We start from the raw sequence: 22,738 nt of genomic DNA, 5'->3' as shown, positions 1-22,738 counted from the left end.
CTTCATTATAACAAACAACCTTATCCTCATGAATACAGAATCCAAATGGAGACATGCTTGGGAGCATTGACCTATAATAGGCAGAACCATGTGGCCCGCTGGCTTTTACTGCCATTGAAATCAGTGGAACTATCAGCTCTTGGAAGTGGGCTTGTGGGTGGCACGGTGATACAGTGGTTAGCACTGCTGCCTCACAGCATCAGGGGACCTGCGTTCGATTCCTAGCTTGGGTCACTGTCTGTGTGGAATCTGCCCATTCTCCCTGTGTCTGCGCGGGTTCCCTTCTAGTCCTCCAGTTTCCTCCCACAGTCCAAAGATGTGCGGGTTAGGTGGATTGGCCATGCTAAATTGACCCTGGTGTCAGGGGGGTTAGCAAGGTTAATGGGGTTGTGGGAATCGGTCCTAGATGGAACTGTGGTGGGTGCAGACGTGATGGGCCAGATGGCCTCCTTCTGCGCTGCAGGCCTTCTCTGGTTCTATGAACTTTCCCAGTTCCCGCCCTCAACTGCCAAGTACAAATTAGGTTTTTCTGGCGGTAACAGTAAAGGGGCTTATTTGCGTGGCCGCTTCAGAGACCGTGTTCAGTTTTCAGCAGCATAAAGCCAGTGTGGAACTCAGTATTAGACAGAGTAATGTGAACCATTACTGACCATTTATTCTGCCCTCCGAACCTAATATTACCCCATGCTGCCTGCATGGCGGAATCGCTATCTGATTTTAACGATTGGCATCTTATTTCACTCAAGATTGCAGGTGAGGGGACAGGGTGGTGGCTAGTAAGTGCAACACTCAATGCGATGCATTTATTTTGGATATTTGTCAAGTAAAAAAGAACAATTTCAACCCCTTACTCTTTCTGTTTCCAGCGAAAGCTGATGAATGCTTCGAGTTAGGTAAGATCTTGTTCAAGCTACTTTGGATACGTTCTTCCCATCTCTACGTGGGTTTCCACCAGGTGCTCAGGATTCCTCCCGCAGTTTAAAGATGTGCGGGTTAGGTTGATTAGCCATGATAAATTGCCCCGTAGTGTCAGGGAAGTAGCAGGGCAAATACGTGGGGTTATGGGGACAGGGTTTCGGTGGGATTGTTGTTGCTGCAGAATCAATAAGCCAAAAGGCCTCCTGTAAGGAGTCTACGATTCAATGCTTCACGCTAGCCATTACTGAGGCTAGCTTATCAGTCTAAATTCGTGGGCTGAATTGAAATTCCACAAGCTGCCACGCTAGGATTTGAATCTGCTGAGTTGCTACTCTAATGCCAGTTCATTCTCAGAAATGAGAAGCAGAAAGAAATTCCCAAAGTCACCCGCATTGTTAGCGGCTCTCTGATAATTCTCAAGTGAGGTTTTATATGAATGTAAGTTTCCTACTTACGTCTCAAAGCGAGAAACCCTCCTCGCCTCCATACCGCATTTCCAATTTCACTGATCATGTCAATATTTACAGAAATGAAGCTCAAAGACAAAGAGGTAGGTACGAGAAAAAATATTTCTCATGCAGACAAGAAATACTGTCAATGCTGAAACTAAGAGACAATAGTGGAATACTCAACAGTTCCATAGGACCTAAAGAGGGAGAAATAGAGTTAAACTTCCACCGGGATTCTGATCACTGTTCACAGACGCGAAACGTGAATGCGGTACGGCCCTCCACAGATCCTCTCAGGCAATCCGAGTACTTTCCAGCACTCTCTACTTTTTAATGGCGTTGTTTGTTTTTCCTCATCTTCTCAGGGAATCAGGGACCCGGGTTCAATTCCGGCCTTGGAATTGCATGGAACTTGCACATTCTCCCCATGTCTGCGTGGGTTTCCTCTGTATGCTCCAGTTTCCTCCCACAGGCCAAAGAGGTGCGGGTTAGGCGGATTGGCCATGCCAAATTGCACTTTAGTGTCCGGAGGATTCGCGGGGTCAATAGATGGGGTTACAGAGGAAAAGGCTGGGTGGGATTTTGTCTGTTGGTTGGTGCCAACAGCAGAGGCTTCGATGCCAGTTCCAGCTGATATTGGTTTCTCTGCTGTCTTCTCGCCCTACAGTGGTGGAGGGCGGGGTGCTGTGGGATCCGACACGCCTTCCCATTCAGAACTGTATTAAAATAGCAGGAGTAGTTTCATTCAAATCGGTAAAACATTTGAACGCTGCAGCCTAAGATGCGAGAGTGTGACCGGTGTACAAATACTTAGCATATATGTGTAAAATGACTGACAGTTTTCTTTCGGTTGTAAGTTCAGAGGTATCTTGACATTGTGACTTTGTCGATGCCCGTGCGTTTCGTCTGCTCTCTACTTTATACAGCACCGCTCCAACCTCGAATTTTCCAGATTCAAGTCCAATTCCAGAGACGTAACTGCAGATAATATTGGTTAACACTCTATCTCTGGTTCCATCCGGATTCTAGAGTACCAAGCTGAAAAAAAACAGGAGGAACATGAAATACAACATGGGGCAGTTGGTGTAGTTGCTGTGCTCTAGTGCTCGGTGTCCTGGCCAATATTTAGCCATAACGCACAGAATATCAGCTGGTTCCATTCTTTCGCTTCAGTCAAAAGGCTCTGGGTTGAATTCTTACTCCAAGACCTGGAAAATAAATCCAGCCTTACAATCCGGTGCGCTCCTCTCAGAGGTGCTGCCTTTCAGATGAGGTGGTAAACTATGATCCTGTCTGCCCCCCAAGTGGACACAAAAGATCCCATGGAAATATTTCTAATAAGAGGAGGGGAAATCTGCACATTATCCCGACCAGTGTTTATCAATGAACATTACAAAAATAAATAATTTGCTCCCTACCAGAATGATGTTTGTCGGAGAGTTCCATGTGAAAATTGCCTGTTGTGTTTTCTGTATTACTATAATGATCACACTAACAAAGTAGTTCAATAACTGTAGAGTGATTTGAGATGTTTGGTGGTCATGAAAAACAAGATAGAAATTGAAGTCTTTTAAATTAATATTATTTCACTCTTGTTTATGGGACAATGCACAAATAGACTAAGGTATTTCTTAGCTTCACTATAATCGGTTTTAGATATTTCTTAGCTTGACTGCAATAAGTTGAGGTATTTCTCACCTTGACTACAGTAGGCTAAGGTATTTCTTATCTTGACTGCAATAGGTTGAGGTATTTCTCACCTTGATTGCAAAAGGCTAACATATTACGTATCTTGACTACAATGGTTTAAGATATTTCTTACTTTAACTGCAATAGGTTAAGATATTGCTTACATTGGCGACAATAGGCTGACACATCTCTTACCTCAATTACACTTCAAAAATGCTTAACTGGCTCTAAAATACTTTGGGATCTCCGGGAGTAATGGAAGGTTTCTTCTTCAGAGATGATTATTTACTCAGTGTTTCGCATGTTACAATTGCTGTTATACATTTGACTCATTCATCTTTCATTCCCCTAGACTTGGGAACATTCTAGCAGCTGTAAACCAGATCCACTCAATTTTTTTTAAAATAAGCATATTTCTTCACACCCAGGAATGATGGAATCACTACAAACTTTCCCAGCTCCAGTTATTATGCAATCGGAACTTAGCTTGAGTCAGGCAGTTGGTCATTTAACATGTGATGAGGGATCCTTTGACAAACATGTGATACTAAATGCCATTTCAATTTGTATTTGGAGCAGCACACACTACGCACAGCCCTCTGTATAAGTTTTAGGCAAGCAGCGAAAAGAGCTCTCACACTGAGTAGAATAATGCCAGCATATATAAATACATTTGGGAAGAAAATATACCTCAACAATAACAAGTGAAGATAGCATTCAGTAAACCAAATATCTTAGCCATCCTTTGTTGATTCAGTGTTACAATTACACATCCCTTCCATGAGACTCCTTATTTTGTCCTCTGTAATACCAAAGCTGAGAAATGAACTACTTATATTAAGAGCTTTCTTCTCATTGAGAAAGCTTCAGGCCAAGTCCAACAATCTGTTCTGAAAACTCTGCTCACGTTTGGCAACTGTAACAAATTCCATCAGAGCAAGTGAGAAATCCACAAGATTTTAAATCAATCAACAACATTGTAAATAAACCAAATCACAACATTCAAATGAAAATGTCAATTTGCCCTACCTCCCAATTTAATAAAGAAATTCCATAAAGAAATTCCAAGATCCAAACGTACGTGCACACCAAAAACTAACCAGTTGTTCCATGAGGCATGTCCCATCTATGTATTATGTTTTGTTGAAATCTGCACATTCGTTTTTGAGATGGATTGTTTCTGACAGACAGGAATGAAAAGATTACCTCGGCCCAATCTCAATGGCAGAGATCCTTAAAAGCAGGTTGTATATGAGGATCAGATCCATTGTAAATCTGAGGTGGAGTTGAAAGTGTGCTCCAATACAAGTGATATTCAGGTGAGACACAAAACAAATGGTGATCAAATGACTAATGGAAAGATAAAACGAATACATGTCTAAGTGGTGGCCAATCATATTGTGGTCGCTTTATGACAATTTGCAATTGATTTCCGCCTTGCTCTTGGTCATACAATTGTATGAAATAGGAGCACGAATAGGTCATACGCCCCTTCTAGCCCAGTCTACCATTCAGTTGGCCATAGCTGAGATTTTACATCACAGTCACGTGCCTGCCATACCTTCCCTTAATCTCCGATATCTATTGAGCTCAGTATTGAATATAATCATGAACTGAGCATCCTCCACCTTCTGAAATAAATAATTCCAAGTTTTCACAACCCTCTAAGTGAACAAATATTTCCAAATCTCTATCACAAAGAGCTGGCCCCTCATCCCGATAATGTCACCTTTAGTTCAAGGCTTTCCAACCAGAGGACTAAATTGTAACTATCTACCCCACCCCCACCCCAACCCCGTCAACCACTCCAAGATTTGTAGACTTTTCAGTAAGATTACCTGCTTATTCCTCGAAGTCTCATAGAATCCCGATCCACACTACTCAGTCTCTGCTCATAGGACAGTCATCTCATTATAGCAGTGATATAGAGACCCTTATACAACCATCTGCAAGAAAAGTATTTTCCTCGTTAGCTGAAGAGACCAAAACCTTGAAAAAGAACTGCTCTTATCTCTGACAGGATTTCTCTTTATCTCCTTCAGCATGCTCATCCTGGTTCCTTTCCATTTCCTTCCTGGTGTTTGACCTTTATGCCATTATCTGCACCTTATTTAGTCTCCAACACAACATTTACCACTCCCTTTGTCTTGCGTCCATGACATCTTTGCCAAATCTCCCCTGAGCTCCCATCTATCATTGACCTTCTATTTTGCTACCTACTGAACCTCCCCTTAAACAGTATAAAATCCATCATATTTCTCCATCTCTTCAACTCTGATGAAGAGCCAAGAGATTCGAAGAATTAACTCTGTTTCTCTCTCCTCCAAAGCTGTCAGGCCTGCTGAGGTTTTCCAGCATTTTCTATTTTTAAAATTGTACTCCTGGGAATAGAGGGATACAAACGAATGGTTTAGTTGGGCGCATGAGCAGTGCAGGCTTAGAGGGTGGAAGGGCCTGTTCCTGTGCTGTATTGTTCTTTGTTCTTTGTTTGATAACTAAAAGGCTCCATATAGTTGTCACAACGCTTGTTCTTAAACACCACCCCACCCACCCCACCCACAATATAAGCTAACATACCATTTCCTTCCTAAATTGTTCGTTGCTGATGTTCTGCGCCTGATGGACTAGATAAAAGAAAATGCCTTGTAGTAACAACACTTGCTAGTTTCTCCCTTTTGAAAACTATTTTGCTTTTTGATTTTGTTAACTAATTGGATAATTTCCCACATTGTACTCAGACTTCCTTGCCCAATTTCTTCATTGATCAATGCACTTTTTCCACTTCTGACATAGCACACCCAATTATCCAGCCATGCATCTGAAGAGTAAAAGGTTGAGCCTATTCTTGCAATAATTTCCTGCATTTGCTGGACTCACTCAATCCAGTTGCATGCTTCTTTTCACCACAGCGTCCCCCCACCCTCCCCAACAACCATGCACAATGGGACAGCAAGGTGGCACCTGGATTAGCACTGCTGCCTCACAGTGTTCTATTCCTGGCCTGGGTCACTGTCTGTTTGGAGTCTGCACATTCTTCCTGTATCTGCATGGGTTTCCTCCAATTTCATCCCACTGTCCAAAAGATATGCTTGTTAGGTGCATTGGCCATGCTAAATTCAGTGTAGCCAAATAGCCACTGGAGTCTGGTGACTAGAGAATTTTCACAGTAACTTCATTGTCGTGTTCATGTAAGCTTACATGTGGCACTAATAAATAAACATTGAAGTACTCATACAGAAAAATGGTTATCAATGTTGTTGCCCTGACTATATTAAGACAGTGCAGTCCAGCTTAGATGCTTTGCAAACAGGTGCTGACTAACTCAGTGACTAACATCTAGAACATAGTACAGCACAGGAACAGATCCTTCAGCCCACAATGTTGTGCCAAACATTACACCAAATTAGATAATCCTTTCTGCCAGCCCATAGCCCGTATCCTTCTAACTCTTGCATATTCATGGGCTTATCTAAAAGCCCCTTAAAAGCCCCTATTGTATCTGCCTGCATCACCACCCCTGGCAGTACATTCCAAACACCTATTACTCACTATGTAAAATACTTGCCCCATACAGCTCCTTTGAACTTTCCCCCTCTCCCCTTTAGTGCATGCTCCCTAGTATTAGACACTTCAACTTTGGAAAAAAGACTCTGACTGTCAACCATTATAATCTTATGGACTTCTATCACATCTCCCCTCAGCCTCTGCTGCTCCAGAGCAAACAATCCTAGTTTGTCCAGTCTCTCCTTATAGCTCATAGCCTCTAATCCAGGCAGCAACCTGGTAAACCTCTTCAGCAAACTTTCCAAAACCTCCACATCTTTCCCGTAATGTGGCAACCAAAGGTGAATGCAATACTCTAAGTGCAGCCTAACCAAAGTTTTACAAAGCTGCAACATGACATCCTGAATCTTGTGCTCAATGGTTCAGCCATTTATTTAAATTGCTTCCACTCCTTTCTTCTTAAGAGATTTTAATTATTTTCCTCACTTTCAGAACTTGATGAGCTCTGGAAGAAAATAGGTGAGGTTAAATATCAGTTATTATTGTTCCTTCATAGAATGTGACAATAACAGGCATTGTTGGCAATTATTGCTCACCCCAAAGTACCCTGAAGAGCAGTAGCAGAGTGATCATGTAGTGCATGAGCCATCCAGCAACCCAGGCTAATATTCTGGCAATTTGAGTTCAAATACCAGAGCAGTCAGATTGAAGTTAATGAATAAATAAACAATTAAAAAGGTCACCACCAATACTGTCAGTAACAATCCTTTGGGTCCACAAATTTCAGAAAATGAAGTCTGCCAAACTAGTTGGTCCGGCCTATAATGTGATTTCAGCCATACAGCGATCTGATTGATTGCCATCAAGCCGTTCAGTGACAGCAAACTGTGGCATAGATTTCAACTTCAGAGAATCTATTAGAGTAACATTACATTGCTGTAATTTGTTGCATTTTGTTTTCCTTCAAAACAATTCTTTTCTAAGGACAGTGCCCACTGAGCATAGATGGTGCTTTTTTATTTGTTCACAAAGTGTGGGTGCCACATGCCAACATTTTTTGCCCACCCCGAATTGCCCATTGAGAAGGTGATAGTGGGTCACTTTCTCAAATGGCTGCAGTGACTGTGATGGCATAGGTACACCCACAGTGCAGTTAGAGAGGGAGTCCCAGAATTTTGACCTAGCCACAGTGAATATATGTCCAAGTCAGGATAGATGTGTGGCTTGGAGGGGACCCTCCAGATGCTGGTGTTCCCAGATATCTGTTACCCTTGCCCTTCTAGATGGTAGAGGTTGTGGATTTGCAAGGTGCTGTAAAGGAGCTGCGATACCACACAGAAGCTGACTACAAAGGTTCTACCCTTTCTCTGAGGTAGTTCACTTCAATTTAGACAGAGTGGGACATAAAGGTGGAGATTACGTCAGATCTCCCCCAAGTGGCAGAGATTGATGATATTTATCTATATCTAACCTTGGCAGAAGCCACTACCGAATTGCAATTGGAAAATAATCAATATTGGAATTTATTCTGATACCTGAGCAAGTGTCACTAATTTCCTTACGAGCATTCAAAGGATTTTTTAAAAGTACACACATCTGAATTGGAATATATCCTGGTCCCACTATAGGCCACATTTGGGCTGTGTGGGGATAAAAATATGCCGAACTGCCAAACGCCAATTCAACTTAATTGCAATCAATTGCAGTGACAACCATAATTATAGTTCTGGATGTGGAGTTGCCGATGTTGGATTGGGATAGGCACAGTAAGCAGACTCACAACACCAGGTTAAAGTCCCAACAGCTTTATTTGACAACCACCACCAAAAAGGCAGCTCTCTTTCTGAGTAAAAGACAATGGGTCGTATTAGCAATTTGAACAAACCAGCAAATTAAACATGCAAATAAATGGGGGAGGAGGGGATTATCCCTCAGAACCTCCCCCCCGTCCACCCCACACACACACACACACACACACACACACACACACACACACACACACACACACACACACACACACACACACACACACACACACACACACACCCCCTACCCCCCAAAAGGAAAGTTACCAAACTGTAAATCAAAATGAGATGTTGGGGATCGCCATCCATCCCCCCCAATTCTTCCTTACCCATAACAACAATTACAGGAATTTAGGAAAGATGTGTGTCACAGGCACTGAGTTGGATGTCATTCATTGAAATCATTGCAGGCATCAAAATGATCTAACTCTGTTCGTTATTGTTTATTCCAGAAAATAAGACACCCCCGAAGACAAAAAGTAAGAATTTTGGGTGTGAGCTGAGTGTTTAAAGGTGCCTTGAGGACAAAGAGCGAGTAAAAATTCAGTCTGGGACAGTGGCGCAAACCAGCAGTCTGGTTCAACAAAGCGTCTAATATTCCATCCCAGTGGACCTGGTTATTAGATGCCGCATATACAGCGGACCATTCAGATACTGTGTTTTGATCACTCACACCTCTGTTTATTGGGGTATTTTTAACTTCCATGGTCGGGAGAAGTTTGAGTGACAGCAAATCACACTGTTGCTTTGTCTTCCAATTCAGTCGATTGGAAGGAGGGTCGAGTAGGATGTAGAGCACCGTTCATTGCACTAAAATGTCATCTTACTCCCAGAGGGGGCACTTGTGACTTTTGGGAATTTTGTATACCAGGGGCATAATCGTGCATTAGGCTACAGCTAGAGTACTGTGTGCTGTTCTGGTCACCATACCATAGGATGAATTGCACTAGAGAAGGTGGAGAGGAGATTCACCAGTATGTTGCCTGTGTAGAGCGTTTCAGCTATGAAGAGAGGTTGGTTAGGCTGGGGTTGCTTTCCTTAGACCAGGAAGGGGGAAACGTGATCGAGGTGAACAAAATTATAAGGGACAGAGATAGGATAGACAGAAACTCTTCCCCTTAGTAGAGGAGTCAATAACCATGGGGCATAGTTTTAAGTTTGGAGCAGGAGATTCTGAGGAGATTTGAGGAAATACCTATTCACCCAGAGGGTGATGAGGAATCTGAAAAGCTGATAGAGGCGGGAACCCACATAACATTTAAGAAGGTTTAGGCGAGCACTTGAAACACCATAGCATACTGAAGCAAGTACCTGGAAAATAGGGTTAGAAGAGATGGCCAGTGCAGACATGATGGGCCACAGGGCCTCCTCATGTGCTGTAAAACTTTGACTGTACAATAGTGCAAAAACTGGTGACCCATACACCTTAGCATATCCCTTGCTTTTGTTTTTGCTCCATTGGTATCAATATCATTTAACATGGGGAAAAGTGTAGTCAATATGATAAGGCTCACTTAATCCTTTCACAATCCCCAACTCAGATCCATTGTAAAACACTTTTTTTTTGTTTTGCCTTTGGTGAAACAAAATGGAAATGTTATAGCAGCCACTATCCACCACCACTCATAGAATCCCTACAGTATAGAAAGAGGCCATTTGGCTCATCGATTCTGCACAAACCACAATCCTACCCAGGCCCCACCCCCACATCCCTACATATTTACCCACTAATTCCTCTAACCTACACATCTCAAGACACTAAGGGCAATTTTAGCATGGCCAATCAACCTAACCCGCACATCTTTGGAGCGTGGGAGGAAACCAGAGCACCCAGAGGAAACCTACACAGTCACGGAGAGAATGTGCAAAATCCACACAGACAATGACCCAAGCTGGGAATTGAACCCAGGTCCCTGAAGCTGTGAAGCAGCAGTGCTAACCACTGTGCTACCATGCCGTTCATTTCTCTGTCTGATAACGAACATGGAAAATCGCACAGCATGAAATAACTTGACAGTCTCCTGACCACAAAATCAGACCCGAGCACTTTTGCCCCGAGGTCACTTCTACAAACAAAGTCAAACCACCTTAAAAGATATAAGATCACAAGATATAGGGTCACAGGGGGTAAACTGGGCACTGGCAGCCACACAACAAGGCGAAATGGCATATTCCAACCATCAAACTCTTTCAAGTATGAACAAATGACCAGTTGGGTCAAAATTAGCAAACTAACAAAAAAGTCAAATTAACAAATTAAGGGGATGCCCTTCACTGGGGTACTGCAACAAAAGCCACATTCCAAAGGAAACTTACAAAGTTTAGATTATGATGTCACTGTGGGGGCTGACAATGTACTTTCCTCATAGAATCCTTTTTCATAGACTCCCAACAGTATAGAAAAAGGCCATTCAGCCCAATGAGTCTGTACCAACAACAAGCCCATCCTGGACCTACTCCCGCAACCGCATACATTTACCCTGCTAACCCCCTGACACTAGGGCCAATTTAGCATGGCCAATCAACCTAACCTGCACATCTTTGCACTGTGGGAGGAAACTGGAGCACCCGGAGAAAACCCACGTAGATACGGCAAGACTGAAAATTTCATACAGTCAGTGACCCGAGGCCGGAATTGAACCTTGGCCCCTGGCAATGTGAGGTAGCAGTGCTAACCACTGTGCCACCGTGCCACCTGCCCATCATACCATGGTGCCTACAGGGCATGGAATTTGTCCAACCAATATACAACATATCCAATGTTCCATTGTATAGGGCTGTATTTAAAGTCAATTGGTCCTGGTGGTCTGATTGGATTAGCGACTGAGATATCGCTGCTGTTACATCTGGAGATCAAAAGAATGTTTGCACGTGAATTTTTGCTCCTTAGCGACTCATCTCCCATGATCGGAGATATCCTGCAAGAACCCTTGCATGGATGACTCTGATACTGATAATGTGAGGAAGGTCGTTGCATTGGAAAAAAATAACAAATGGCTCCCAATCAGCCAGTCATACCTGCCATTCAGACCCCCACCCTCCCCCAAACCGCTGTCCCAGATTAATTCGCTCAGAGTCTGAATATATTGGGAATACCTGCGTCCAATTACAATCTACTGGGTAAATACTTTGAATGCAACATAAAGAGTTTCACCATTTAACTTATTGCAAGTAGTTTTTGAAAAAAATGCAATTCAAAAAAAATTGGCATTTATGTACATTAAAGCAAAGGTTATACAAAGTAATAAAACAATTAACAAGTCTCTAAAATATTTTTGTAATATATTAATGATTAAGACTGAAAGGCTGCTTGGCAGTGGTAAGCTTGAAGGAGGCGAGACTCCAAAGGTTCTGCCTGCCATCCTTCAAAGTTATGCTGTCCCTCAGCAGCACTCATATAAGATATGAATTCAGAGCGTGAGTAGGCCACTAGGCCCCTCAAGGTTGCTCCAACATTCAACACAATCATGGCTGATCCAATTTTCATAATCATCAGAATCATAAGAACTAGGAGCAGGATTTGACAATTCTGCCCTTGAGCCTGCTCCACCATTCAATACGTTCATGGCTGTCCTCATCCCAGCTTCAAAACTGCTTACCGCCCATTCACCATAGCCTATCAAACCCATTACTGAATAAAAACCTATCCAATTTAAAGTTATTCAAAATCCCAACATTCACCACACTCTGGGGTAATAAATTCCACGGCTCACAGCCCTTTGAGAGAAGTTTTCTTCTTAATCTCTAGTTTAGATCTACTACTTCTTATCCTAAAATGCTGACCTCTTGTCTTAGAATACCTTGCAAGAAGAAATATCCCCTCCAAGTCTGCTTTGTCAAGCCCCTTTATCATCTTGTACACCTTAATTGGATCTCCTCTCATTCTTCTAAACTCCAGGGAATACAGACCTAAACTGCCCAATCTCACTTCATAAGTCAAACTCCTTATCTCTGGAAACAGTCTAGTGAACCTCTTCTGAATTGCTTCCAATGCAAACACATCCCTTCGCAAGTAGGGGATCAAAACTGTGCACTATCTCATTCATTTGTAGCTTTGTAGATTGATAGAGACACGTCACTCATTCTTGTTTGACCATGGCTGAGCCCTACAGCCAGGAGTGGAAGGTCCTGAGCCATTAACAGAAGAGTTGAGGCCACAGATTTAATCATCGCTGCTGACTAGGGGAATCTCAATATCAATCTGGGGGCATGAAAGGGTACCAGATGCAACACTGGCCATTTTCCATCAGTGCTCATGACCATATTCACTCTTTTTTTAACCATGAAAATTTTAGAATGGTTAAAAACAGGGACAGATTTTGTCAAAGCGTATCATCCTGCACTCCTGCCAAGCAATCAGCACTCTCTTCTCATACAACATAAATAGTTGCTGGCTTCCCTTTTTTTGATGTTTCCTGTGGATTGGCCTGATGAGAGCAAGTTCAACCAAATGTATCTTTTGTTTCCATCAATGCTCAAACTTTGAGCCACCAAGTGATAAAAGAAGTGACAGAGAAAGAGACAGATAGGAGAGTCAATGCAATGTCACTTGAAGTCATGATGTGGAGATGCCGGCTTTGGACTGTAGTGGGCATACTAAGGAGTCTCACAACACCAGGTTAAAGTCCAGCATGCTTATTTGGAATCATGGGCTTTCAGAGCACTGCTTTTTCATCAGGTGAGACTACTTGTGTTGTGAAACTACTTGAAGTCATGTTGCCCCTCCGCTGCACTCAAATGAAGATATGAATTAGGAGCAGCAGTCAGCCACTCGTGCCCGCTCCACAATTCAATCACATCATGAACTGATTCAATTTCCAAAATCATAAAAATCATAAGAACTCGGAGCAGGTGGAGGCTGTTCAACCACTTGAGCCCGCTCCACCATTCATTACGATCAAATGGAAAGAAAACAATCGGTGCCAAGGTGAAGTAAGAGGTCAACATGGTGCCACACAAGCAAGTAGAGGTGATAGCCAAATAGCCTGCCATACAATCCATACTATTCCTAACAGATGTGGCCATTGTGTGGTCAGTTTGATATCTTTCATTTTAAATACATAGGGCAGTGACACAATGGTTAGCTTCCGGGTTCGATTCCCAGCTGGGTTCACTGTCTGTGTGGAGTCTGCACACGATCCCTGTGTCTGCGTTGGTTTCCTCCAGGTGCTCTGGTTTCCTCCCACAGTCCAAAAGACGTGCTGGTTAAGTACACTGGCCTCACTAAATTCTCCCTCAGTGTAGCCAAATATGCACTAGAGTGTGACAACGAGGGGATTTTCACAGTAAATTCATTGCAACGTAAGCCTACTTGGGACACTAATTACTAAACTTAAACTTTGCAGTCCAAAGTTAAAAACTGTTTCTGTCTCTTCTTCTTCAGGGACAAAGATGAATAGAGAAAATTACAGATAGCTGCTGGCGCAGGGATGGAGGGGGTGGTGTGAATGAAAGAGAGAGAGAGAGGGACCAAAGAGACTTGGGAGGAGAGGCAGAGATTTAGGCAGAGCTTGTAAATTGTTGGTACCAGTTAACATTGACCACTGCCTTTTTCATTCCTCCAGCTCCTATCAGATTCGACGGCAGCAAATTGGATCTGCAATTCAAGATTGAGGCAACAGACAGTGCAACGTGGGGTGAAGTTCCCCTGATCCTCATCAACCGGCAAAAGATGTACCTCGGAACCAGGCGTCTGTGGGGTAAATTTGGGTTTACCTCCGGGACTGGCTACTGGGAGGTGGAGGTGGAGACAGGCTCTGCCTGGTTTGTGGGTGTATCTGTGGGCACATTCAGAAGGAGGTCATGGCCGACGTCATTGCAGAGCAGCGGATTGTGGACTGTGTTGTTATGGAACATCGGCAGAAGTATACCCGGCTACATAAGGAACTTGGGTAGAAACATCAAACTTGCTCACTTGCTGAAGATTGGAGTCTTCCTGGATTTTGACAATGGGAAGGTGATATTTACCAACCTGGACACTGATGCTGTCGTGCAATCCTTAAGCAGGAACTTCACCGAGCGACTCTACCCTTTCTTCAGATACTGCCCGTCTGAAGGGAAGAGGTCGATTCAGTGAGTGGGCATCACTGAACCACATAGACGAAAGAATTCACCTGTTACCTGGCTTAATTCACATTGAGTGAGCTGCCCTTAGCCGGATGGCTGCAGCAGCTCAGAAATGCCACTTCTCACATTTGGCGCCGCGTTAGTTTCAGACCTGACATCCTATTCTAGATCCTTGAGCTTTGATTGTGTGTGGGTGGGTATGAGTGTTGGTGGATGTGTGGGCGGGGGAGTCGGTTTCCACCCTTGGAAAAGCAAACATGTGCATCCAAACCATGACGCAAATCACAATGTCACCAAATTTAAAGGAGGTAATAACTTGTCTCATGTTCCACCATACTAGAGAGGGAGAAACTCAGCCACAGATCCAAGTGGGATATTTCTCCCTCACTTTTGAACCAATAGATGGTTTGCTACTTGCCGTTTATTTCTTCTCATGAAACCCTCTCCTCTATTTACCTCTTCTTTCTCTTGCAGGTTGGTGGAACTGATACATTAAACTTCGTGCAAATACGGTTCATTCCTCAGAACCCTACAGCCCCTCCCGCCTCTCCCACAACCCGCATGCACCAGCCCCATTTCTCCCACCCATAAATCCTGCTAGTGAGGCACTTCCTCTTTGCCTATCCAGATGCGCTCTGCACAATTCTCCACAACAAATGCGGTCCCTCAGGGAAACTGATGCGACTTATCATCGCTGCATGGGCACTTAGTTTGAATAATGATTAACCCTACTCTAACGTATGTTCCAATTCTGCTTTCTATAATCTAATATCATTGACCAGCAAGATGTTCAAATGTTGAGATATCCTATTGAGCAAAGAACACTGACAACAATGAACAAAGTCCAGAAAGACTATGTATATTGGTTAACAGGCTACAGTTAGCTGAAAGCTTTGTATGTTGTGCTGCATTTTTGTGCCTTCTATTTTAACACAGGTCTTGGCCGATTTGTGTTCTTTAAAGCAAGAAGTGATTCATTGTGTCAAAGTGTCATATGTCACTCATTTGTACCACCATTGTATTTATCACAGCGCTGTTAAAATATGGGATTTCTTGAGGCCTGATGATCAGTTGTTTTGACCACTCTTTTTTGACCAATATCATGGCCAGTGGACCTCTGCCTTTCCAATAATCACAATGTGGGCACCTCAACTTGGGCTCACAATTGGGGGAGCTGGCAGTCTGGAGATAGGGTCACAAAATTAGCAATCAAGAGACTTGGGTTAGTGCTCCAGGTACCTGAGTTTCAATAATTCATAAGCATGGAACAAACTATTAATGGTGACCATGACAGCTATATTCAATATTGTTTTTTAAAAAACACACAGATAAGCCTTCAGGGAAGGAAATCTGCCATCCTTATCTCATCTGGCCTACATGAGAGGTTAAACCCACAGAAATGTGGTTGACTCTTAATGATCCTCTGAAATGGCCTGGCCAGCAGCTCAGTTCGAAGTCAATAAGGACTGGGCAACAACTGTTGGCCTGGCCAGAGAGATCTGCCTCCCATGAAATAACAAAAGTAGAATCCTTCTTCCACTTAAAGGGAAATTCCCATTTGGCTCAATAGTGCATTGATATTAAAGACGTGACAACACATACACACAGACTGGTATGGGAGTGCTAAGTTAATGGGTTTACTATTCCTTTAGAGTGTCGCGGGTTAAAGCAATCGAAGGATTCCTACATGGATGTAATAAAAGGCTAAACTGGATAATCATAAGGAGGTAGACACATTGCCAAATCAATGAATTAGTCCAACACATCAGTCAACAAGCCAAAGGGATCGGGCTTAATGTTGGATTTGGACTCACTTGTTTTAGCTCTCTACTGAAGTCAGTGATAAGTAAATACTGAGTGGACTATAAAGACAGCATTCCAGCCAGTCTCCCAACAAAGGAGTGGGACCCTTCTGTGCAGAATTTGCACACTCTCCATGGGTTTCCTCCAGATGTCCCAGTTTCCTCCCACAGTCTGAAAGACGTGCTGGTTAGGTGCATTGGCCATGCTAAATTCTCCCTCAGTGTACCCGAACATGGAGTGTGGCAACCAAGGGATTTTCACAGTAAATTCATTGCAGTGTTAATGAAAGACTACTTGTGACACTAATAAACTTTAAACAGCTCATTTTTTAAAATTCATTCAATGAATAATGGGGCATTCATTGTCCATCTCTAATTACCCATGAGAAGATGCTTTGATACATCTGAATGGGTTGTTAGGACATTTCAGAGAGCATTGATTTGGAGCTGGAGTCACATGCAGGCCAGACCAGGTAAGGACAGCAGATTTCCTTCCCAGAAGGACATTAGTCAACCAAATGGTGTTTTAGGACAATTGTTTCATGGTCATCATTAGCTTCTAAATTCCACAATGTTAAATTAACTCAAATCCCAGCATGACAGTATGTGAACCTGAGTCCCCAGACTACTATTCCGACAGCAAAATCTTTGGGCCATTCCCCCCCCCAGAATAACAATGTTGTAGCCCACCTTGGGTGAAGATAACACAACCAGCCCACTGGGAAACTAACTAAATTTGATTCAGTCTTGGGTACACACTGAGAGCATTATCAGGTGATGTTTTAATCTGGCATTCCCAACAATCAGGCATGTTTTGCAATTATCAGCTGAATTTAAATGCACACCACCATCGCGCACCCCTCACCACCAACACCAATTCCCCACCACCCCCTTATCTCCAGCCCTTGCTGTCTGTGACTGTAGGTCCTCAAAGGAAGCAGGAAATTTAAGCATGGCTGTTCACGTGGCACAGGGTAACACTCACACCCGTAACATTCAGCCTCTGCTTGGGGAAAGTAAGGCATGTTCAATCCACGACTCCAGTAGACAAAACCTACCATTTACATAAATGAAAAGATCTTTCCTGCCTGTGGACTTGTTAAAATGTTGTTGTACAGTTCCTTCACTCTGACTTTGCAGCTATCAGCTGCTCAGTGAGTGTGATTAGGTCGACCCAATGCTCTGATGCAAGCCTGAGTCTTGCTGAGGATATTGCACTGATCAGCACACGTAACAAAGCAACATGCCTGCATAGTACAAGGTTGTGTACTCTGCATGAAATGAGTGTACGCAGTTGATCAAATTGCTCTGTGCTTGTCTTAATAAAAACTGCTTGATTACACCTCCAAATGCATTCTGTGTTGTATACAAGACTGGTAGTCAGAAATGACCCTGAAAGTGAAGTGGTGGAGGCCCTGCTCTCAGTAAAACGATTTTTTAAAAAATCTTTCATTGAATGTGGGCATTGCTGGCAAGACCAGCTGTTGTTGGCATCCTTATTTGCCCTTGAACTGAGACATGTCCTAATATCACAGCTGAACAACTTTACTCTCATTTCATCATGATTCCCTGAGTTGGGCATTCCTACTGGAGACAATAGTTCTTCAGTATTAGAACATACTTAGGAAATTCAGAGTGGGATTACCCATTCAAACATTCATGAAGAGAAGTTTCTCCTTCAATGGGGTTGTGGATCTTTGGAATTCTCGACCCCAGAGAGCTGTGGGTATTCAGCATATTCTGGATGGATCGCCATCGATTTCAGGGTCACTAAGCAAGGTCAGACATATGAAACTGGCAAGTAAAGTTGGGGTTGAGGTAGAAGGTCAATTTGCTAATGTAATAAACGGTGGAGCAAGCTTTAATATCCAAAATGTCCACTGCACTTCTGTTCCCTGCATTCTTAGTAAGTCATGATGTGGAGATGCCGGCGTTGGATTGGGGTAAGCACAACACCAGGTTAAAGTCCACCAGGTTTATTTGGTAGCAGAAGCCACAAGCTTTCAGAGCACTGCCTCTTCATCAGGTGAGTGGTAGTTGTGTTCACAAACAGGGCATATATAGACACAAACTCAATTTGCAAGTTAATTGTTGGAATGCGAGTCTTTACAGGTAATCAAGTCTTAAAGGTACAGACAATATGAGTGAAGAGAGGGTTAAACACAGGTTAAAGAGATGTGTATTGTCTCCAGTTAGTGAGATTTTGCAAGCCCAGACAAGTTGTGGGGGTTATAGAAAGTGTGACATGAACCTAAGATCCCAGTTAAGGCAGTCCTCATTTGTGTGGAACTTAGCAATCAGTATCTGCTCAGCAATTCTGTGGGGTCGTATGTCATGAAGGCCACCTTGGAGAACACTTACCCGAAGATCAGAGGCTGAATGCCTGCGACTACTGAAATGTTCCCCAACAGGAAGAGAACACTCCTGCTTGGTGATTGTCGAGAGATGTTCATTCATCCATTCTCGTAGCGTCTGCATGACCTCCCCAATGTACCATGTCTCAGGGCATCCTTTCCTGCAGCATATCAGGTAGACAACGTTGGCCGAGTTGCAAGAGTATGTACCATGTACCTAGTGGATAGTGTTCTCACGTGAGATGATGGCATCCGTGTTGATGATCCAGCATGTCTTGCAGAGGTTGCTGTGGCAGGGTTGTATGCAACTGCCTCAGTACTCAAAGCTGACAACTGCCAATCTCCAGATGCAATTTTACAACTCATCCCCTTCATCCTGGACCACAACATCTTCGCCTTCAACAACCGGTTCCTCATCCAAACACACGGAATAGCCATGGGGACCAAATTCGCACCTTAATATGTCAACATCTTCATGCACAGTTTCGAACAAGATCTCTTCACCACACAGGACCTTCAACTGATACTATACACCAGATACATTGATGACATTTTCTTCCTTTAGACTTATGGCGAACAACCACTGAAACAACTATATGATGACATCAACAAGTTCAATCCCACCATCAGATTCATCATGGACTACTCTCTGGAACCAGTTGCATTCTTGGTCACACACATCTCCATCAAGGACGATGACCTCAGCACTTCACTACACCCTAAGCCCACGGATAATCTCACAATGCTCCACTTCTCCAGCTTCCACCCTAAACATGCTAAAGAAGCCATCCCCTACGGACAAGCCCTCTGTATAGACAGGATCTGCTCAGATGAGGAGGATCACAACAGACACCTCCAGATGCTGAAAGATGCCCTCATAAGAACAGGATATGGCACTCAACTCATCAATTGACAGTTCCGACGCATCACAGCGGAAAACCCCACCAACCTCCGCAGAAGATAAACACGGGACATGGCGGACAGAGTACCCTTCATTCTCCAGTACTTCTCCAAAGTGGAGAAGCTACGACATCTTCTCCAGAGCTTTCAACATGTCATCAGTGAAGGCAAACATCTCTCCAACACCATCCCCACTTCTTGCCTTCAAACAACTGCACAACCTCAAACAAACCATTGTCTGCAGCAAATTATCCAGCCTTCAGGAGAACAGTGACCACAACACCACACAACCCTGCCATAGCAATCTCTGCAAGATGTGCCAGATCATCAACACAGATGCCATCATCTCACGTGAGAACACCATCTACCACGTACACAGTACATTCTCTTGCAACTCGGCCAACATCATCGACCTGATACACTGCGGGAAAGTGTGTCCCGAGGCATGGTACATTAGGCAGATCATGCAGATGCTCTGATCAGTGATGAATGAACACCACTTGACAATCACTAGGCAGGAATGTTCTCTTCCCATTGGGGAACATTTCAGCAGTCATGGGCATTCAGCCTCTGATCTTCAGGTAAGCATTCTCCAAGGCAGCCTTCACAATACACGACAGCGCAGAGTCACTGAGCAGAGGCTGACAGCCAAGTTCCACACACATGAGGATGGCCTCAACCTGGATCTTGGGTTCATGTCACACTATCTGTAAACCCCCACGATTTGCTGGGTTTGTAAAATCTCACTAAATGTCTGGCTGGAGTCAATACACATCTCTTTAACCTGTCCTTAACCCTCTCTCCATTCACATTGTCTGCATCCTAAAGACTTGATTACCTGTAAAGACTCACATTCAAACCATTATCTTGCAAATTGAGTTTGTGTTTATATATGCCCTGTTTGTGAACACAACTCCCACTCACCTGATGAAGGGGCAGTACTCCAAAAATTTTTGGCTTGTGCTACCAAATAAACTTGTTGTAAATTAACCTGATGTTTAACTTCTTACTGTTTTTTAGTAAGTCTTCAGCTTCTTCTTCCCTACTTTTCATCACTTACTTCTTTCCTTGAAAAAAGCTCACTTTTGTCACAACCAAAACTTCCCAGCAAAGGAAATGCCCTCCTTACCCGATCTGGCTTACATGAGACTTGAACTCCACAGAAATGGGTTTGACTCTTAACTGCCCTCTGAAATAGTCTAGCAAGCAATTCAGCTCAAAGGCAATGAGGAATTGGCAAAGGGAGGCCCACCTCCCGTTAAAGCATAATAATTAAATCCTCCCTCCCATCCTCGCTGCCTCACAGCATGGACTCAGGTTCCATTCCCGTGTGGGTCACTCTCTGTGCAGAGGCTGCATGTTCTTCCTGTATCTGCATGGGTTTCCTCCAGGTGCGCCAATTTCCTCCCACAGTCCAAAGGACGTGCTGGTTAGGTGCATTGGCCATCCTAAAATTCTCCCTCAATGTACAGGGAACAGGGGCTGGAGTGTAGCAACTTGGGAATTTTCACAATAATTTCATTGCAGTGTTAATGTAAGCCTACTTGTGACAAAAGTAAACAAACTCTAACGAAAGCAAATTACTGTGGATGATGGAATCTGAAACCAAAACAGAAAATGCTGGAAAACCACAGAACGTCTGGCAGCATCTGTAAGGAAAGAGCTCACATTTCGAGTCCAGAAGACCCTTTGTCAAAGTTTTGACAGAGGGTCACCTGGACTCGAAACATCAACTCTTTTGTCTCCTTATAGATGCTGCCAGACCTGCTGAGATTTTCCAGTATTTTCTCTCTAAATAAACTTTAAACATTAAAGGTGAAATTTCCATTCACTGAATAATGCCTTGACATTCAGGTGTGAGAGTACATAAACACATACTGATATGAGAGTGCAATGTTAATGGGTTTACTCTTCTTTTAGAGTGCCTCAGGTTAACAGCAGTAAGAGGGTAACAGCTGGCATGTAAAAGAGAAAGAAAATTACAGCATAGGAACAGGTCCTTCAGTCTTCCAAACTTGCACTGACCATGCAGCCCGAATGAACTAAAACCCCTACCCTTCCAGGGACCATATTCCTCCACACCCATCCTATTCATGTATTTGTCCAGATGCCCCTTAAAAGTTACTATCGTATCAGTTTCCACTACCTCCCCCAGCAGTGAGTTCTAGGCACCCACCACCCTGTGTAAAAAACTTTCTTCATACATCTCCTTGAAACCTTGTCCCTCACACCTTAAACTTATGCCTCCCTAGTAATTAACTCTTCCACCCTGGGAAAAAAACTTCTGACCATCCACTCTTGCAGACTTCTATCAGGTCGTCCCTCAGTCTCCGTTGTTCCAGTGAGAACAAACTAGGTTTCTCCAACCTCTCCATTGTTCCAGTGAGAACAAACCAGGTTTCTCCAACGTCTCCTCATAGTTAATGCCCTTATTACCAGGCAACAACCTGGTAAATCTTTTCTGTAATGCCTCCACATCCTTCTGAATTGAACACTATATTCCAAATGCCGCCTAAGGTTCTATAAAGCTGCAACATGACTTGCCAATTTTTAAACTCAATGTCCCCGCCAAAGAAGGCAAGCAAAAGAAAGGCTAAATGCATAATTATATACCCAGGTGGGCACACTAGTAAATCTGTCCACGGTGCTTTCTCTGCTACCCAATAAGCAGCAGCAATTTTCCAGAGCGCCAGCTCCCAGAATGCATTGCGAGTGTAAAAGTGCCCTAGCTGGCAGTGCTGCGCCTGCGCATTGCGGGCCCGATGCTTCACTGTGGCGCCTGCGCATTGCGGGCCGGATTCACCACCGTGGCGCCTGCGCACTGTGGCCGACCTGGTAACCTGGAAGTGGTGCTGGGCCGTTGCCATGGCTGTTGTCCGTTCCGCCGCGCTGGTGGTGGTGTCGCTGGCCAACTTCGTCTTCGTCTCGTGGAGCGCGGCCGAGTTTGTGGCGTTTGTTTCCCTTCGGCAGATTTACCGGGAGAGCCGCAGGCCGGAGCCAGCAGGTAAGACTGGGCTGGGAAGGTGGAGTGGGCCCTGGAGACGCGAGCACGGCCCGGCGGAACCACACACTGCGGCAGGTGGGAGACAGAGACACTGAGTGGACACAGACACTGATCCAGTCCTAAGGAGGAGACACTGAGTGAATACCAGATACTGACCCTCCAGCACTGCAGGGGGAGACACTGACCCTCCAGCACTGCAGGGGGAGACACTGACCCTCCAGCACTGCAGGGGGAGACACTGACCCTC

At 43.9% G+C, this 22,738-nt stretch overlaps 1 long non-coding RNA gene across 1 annotated transcript; it reads right to left on the bottom strand.

Annotated features, from left to right (window-relative positions):
- Window positions 1-1,263: 1,263 nt before the first annotated feature.
- Window positions 1,264-22,527, bottom strand: LOC145348519 (uncharacterized). The gene is made up of 3 exons (XR_013887946.1): window positions 22,320-22,527; window positions 4,895-5,002; window positions 1,264-2,405 (listed from the first exon to the last, which is right to left on the bottom strand). It is a non-coding gene; the product is annotated as an uncharacterized LOC145348519 (long non-coding RNA).
- Between the last annotated feature and the right edge of the window lie 211 nt (window positions 22,528-22,738).

This window comes from Carcharhinus amblyrhynchos, chromosome 9 (genome assembly GCF_965287045.1).
Source record: "Carcharhinus amblyrhynchos chromosome 9, sCarAmb.v2.hapA, whole genome shotgun sequence".
Taxonomy (NCBI): domain Eukaryota; kingdom Metazoa; phylum Chordata; class Chondrichthyes; order Carcharhiniformes; family Carcharhinidae; genus Carcharhinus; species Carcharhinus amblyrhynchos.
This window is presented reverse-complemented; position numbering and strand designations above follow the sequence as displayed.